General features: G+C 45.1%; 1 pseudogene; it reads right to left on the reverse strand.

The window, feature by feature from the left end:
* Positions 1-511: 511 nt before the first annotated feature.
* LOC131518061 (disintegrin and metalloproteinase domain-containing protein 21-like) lies at positions 512-2,733 on the reverse strand (annotated as a pseudogene).
* Between the last annotated feature and the right edge of the window lie 1,627 nt (positions 2,734-4,360).

Raw genomic sequence — 4,360 nt, forward strand, 5'->3', positions numbered from 1 at the left:
TCACAGCCCACAGACACCCCCGTGTGGGACAGGCAGTATGGGTGGGTGGTAGCCCTCCATTATCCTGAGCCCACATGGGACTGGGGGAAGACAGATTACCTGGAAAATGATAAACTTTTCAGTCCACAACAGCGTAGTTTTGGAGAAACCTCATGAAGTAGCCAATAAAGGAGCTTGTGTCAACTTCTCTTAATTATGAAACCAGACACTTCCGCTCAAGACAAAGCTCTGACTCAGGTCCTCTTCCCAGAAACTAACGCTCAGTTTGGGCTCTTACAGGCCTAAAAACTACATAAAAGCCACAAGCATGCAGTTTTCAAGTTTTATTTTAGAGTTCTTTTCGGTGACCCATGAGAGACCTGCTGTCAGAGCTATGATGTGCCTGAGGACCCCTGTGTCTCCCACAGACCCTTGAAAACGTGGATGTCAGCTGTGCACCAGCTGTATTTCTGTATTTTTACAGATGCACAAGATGCATTGTCTATAGTTGTTCAGGGGTCTGGAGGCTAAATTATGGATTGTCTTGTCCAAAAGTCTCTTCCTTAAGTTTCTCTGTGTTTATAGTTCTGACATTTCCAGAAACAACAAAGAGGAATGCAGCTATTATGGCATAAATGTGACCAAAAACCACTCTGAGATATACCATGGATTCATGCCTTTGCCTGACTGACTGAATTCTTCTTGGAGGGGTCCACAGTCTGTGTTCCCACTAGTGCCTTGTCCGTGCACCATGGAGGATCCCAGGCTGTGTGGCAGTGGCAGTTCCTGTTATGGTTGCACATCCCTCTGTGACTGCATTTCTCTGGGATACAGTCATAATTCAGCTGAGCCACACTGCCAGTGCAGTAGGTATCCTGACAGAACTTTCCAGAAGCACAGGAAGTACCAGTTCTCACATGACCAATCTGGGTTGTTCCTGTGCTACCATGTGAATCCAGCCCCAAACATCAGAACCCTGGATCTCAGACAGATTGAATCCAACATGTTCTTGCAGCTGAGGGAGATGTGTGACATTCCTACACTGTAGCCTTCCACACGGCACGCCTGTATGGGAACAGGTTCAGCATTGAATTCCCCGGGGTCTTCTGCAGTGTCCATGTCGGCTGCCTTTGTGATTTATGGTATAGCAGACATCTTCACCTTTCCCAGAATTTCTGCCAAAGATTTCTTGGCAGTGAATAGTGCGGTCAGTGCAGTTTCCATGATAGCAGCAGCCCTCTTCAGTGCACGCGGTTCCATCTTGCATATGGAAGTCATCAGGGTATGCCAAGGACACCCCATGCCAGGACTCTGGAAGATCACGTATATTTTGGATTGCCGGCAGAGTGCCCAAGCAGCGGAGTTGGTGCAGTCTGTATAGCATCTGCCTGTATTACATTTGCCCCCAGGGATTCAGATACAATCACGCATACAGCCTAGATTGCTGTAGCACTGGTTGAATGAGCCGCAGTCACACTGCTTTCCTGGATCCACTATGTAGTTTCCATAATGATAGTGGGTCAGGCTTTTATTTAAATGCACCATTTCAGTGTTGAACCTGCACTTGCCTGTTCCACAATTCATTATGTGCTGCATATGAATGAAGGAACAGCTACTTAAAGCTTCCATTATACCAGTTAGTTGGGTCCTATGGCAGCTGGACCTTTTTTGGCAAGCACATTCATCAGTGTCAATGCACAAGCCACAATTTCTTGCAATCTGATGTGTTGCTATGACAGACAAGAGTAAATAATGTCTGCCTAAATAACCCAGAATGATGGCATATAAACCATTGGTGGATGGCATATAGAATATACAACTGGACTGCCATGAACCTCATGGGGCCCATCTCAAATCACATTAAGGGTGAATGTGCTTTAAGAAATCGAAAATACTTTGACTCATACTATTGAAGAGAAAAAAAGGGGCTCTGATGAACAAATAATTGCCTGTGTGAGCTTGATGTCTCTCACTATCAATGACCATGAAACCAATAACTTACATCAATAGCATGAAATATTGACTCAATTAAGCTAACTAGCCTTACTAGGAATTGGGCACTTTTTTTGACGTGGTTAACACACTATACATTGTTTTGAAACTGAAAGCAAGTCCTTTGAAAATTCTGTGATGGGATGAACAGAACTTACTAGAGATCCTTGGGGCTGCACTTGCATTTCCTTGAGGAACAGGGGGTCCCCTGTCCTCCTTATATCCCAGGTTATAAGTAGGTCCCATTGCACAGATGTCTGCGACTCTCTGAGAAACAAAGTGTTCAACCCATTGGAAATCACCGAGGGGTCTCATTTCATAGGCAAGTTAATCCAACTTCATGATATCTTCAAGGCTGCCATAACCTGTGTCAATTGTGACCATGGAAAAAGGAATCTCCTCCAGGTAGCCGAGGTAGTAACAGTTGGAGGCATGAAGGGGTAGTCCACCTGCAAGGCTCCCTGAGCATCCTGAGTCATCATCAGCAGAGTCTGGACCAAAAGAGTTTCTTGTGCCGCATGTGCATAACATGTCTCTTGCCCCAAAACGCAGGCTATAGGACAAAGAGCCAGGCATCTGAATGCCTTTGCTGTGGTGCGACTCCTTGTTGGGAATTACCACCTCAGAGGAGATGTAGCACCATGAGGGATGCCCTTGAGAACCCTGCACAGGAGCCAGCACTGCCCAGAGTGCAAACAGCAAGAGCGGTGTCCTCAGGATGACCTGGCCCTCTGCCAGCCTCATGCCCCTGCTCAGAGACATCTGCCAGTGAGAATGGATAAATGGAGGATCCTCAGCAAAGCCAGGTCTAGTCCATCAGACAGAATAGAGGGCTGTGCCTGGTGGCCAGCACCCTGCTCCTGGGGGCCACCTCTGGGGTTCAGCAACAGTCCCAGGGTGTGGCATTGTGTGACCCTGCACATAAGTTAACCTGGAGTGGATGTGGGTGGGTCAGGTGGGCCATGGTCAAGAGTCGTCACATGGACATGGGTAGGGATTTGGACCCAGAGGCATGGCTCTAGTCAACACCTTCAATCTTTCCTCCAGCTACTTGCATATGGGCTATGCAGTTATATCACCCTGAACTTCTCTACCAAATCCATGTCCTGTGGTACTGCTGGGTCACTTTCTTTGGATTACTACTTTTCCTCATTACAGAGACCACTGCTTTTGCTTCCTTGTGATGCGGAGGTAAACATTGTCAATTTTACCTTTATGGGTGATGCAAAAAATCGCTTTGTAGTTTTCTGTGTCTTATTTTCCTTGGCTATTAGTTTGCAAGCCATTTGGTCCTTTTGGTTTTTGCTTTGAAGGTTCCTCTGAGTTCACTGAGGAAAACATTTCTCAGTATACTGAATGATGATTGGTGAACTACAGTGTTGTATTTTAGTATTTTCTTATGCCAGCTGGGGAGAACAGAAAATACTGCTGACCATGTGTGAGCCCCAGGGGTTTTCTCCTCTAATCCCTTATGGGGGTTCTCTCCTGGCCTCTGGCAGTCTCCTCCCATGTAGTTTGGTTCCCTCTTCAGCTGGAGATGGAGGGGAGTTGAGGTTGCTTTGGCAGCTTGCACCATGGAGTCTGCCCATGATCAAAAGTTGGTTTTGACCATGGCACTCCCTTGCTTGATTAAGTACCCTCTACTGCTTTAAAACGCCCTGGGTCAGGGAGAAACCTCAGAGTTGGCGTTTGGACAAGAGTTTGCCTTTTCCCCAGTGTCTGGCCTTCTGAATATAGCTCAAATTCCTTTCCCACCAAAACTACAAGTTTGAACATTGACCTTTCCAGTAACAGGCAGCTGAATTTGGGTTTTGATAACAATGAAATGGAGAGTGAAATGGCAGTTTCCAGGGCCTGGAAGGGAGGGTCTATGAGGATAAATCTCAAGGGCTATGATTTTGTGTTATGCAAGATGATTAAGTTCTAGAGGGGTCTCCACATCATTACCCCTGTCATTAATAATACTGTAATGTATGGTTAAAATTTTGTGAAGAGTGTGGGTCTCATGTTCAGTGAGATCTTACCACAATATAAAAGTGGAAGACATGAGTTTTGCTTCTCACACAACAGTGTGCTGAACTGCATGGACACACTCTCTACTGATAATTTGAAAACAATTAAAAAAAACTAATATGTTTTGAAAACTAACCCTGAGGATATGTCATTTACAGATATCTTCTTCCATTCCATAGGTTGCTTTTTTGTTTTGTTGATTGTTTCCTTCACTGTGCAGAAGCTTGCTATTTTGAGGTAGTCTCTCTATATATAATTTTCTTGTATTATATTCATTTAAATTCAAGTCTGTTAACATACAGTGTAGTACTGATTTTAGGGGTAGAATTTAGAGAACCATCGCATACTTATAAAACCCAGTGCTTATTTCAACCAG

This window comes from Neofelis nebulosa, chromosome 7 (assembly GCF_028018385.1).
Source record: "Neofelis nebulosa isolate mNeoNeb1 chromosome 7, mNeoNeb1.pri, whole genome shotgun sequence".
Taxonomy (NCBI): Eukaryota; Metazoa; Chordata; class Mammalia; order Carnivora; family Felidae; genus Neofelis; species Neofelis nebulosa.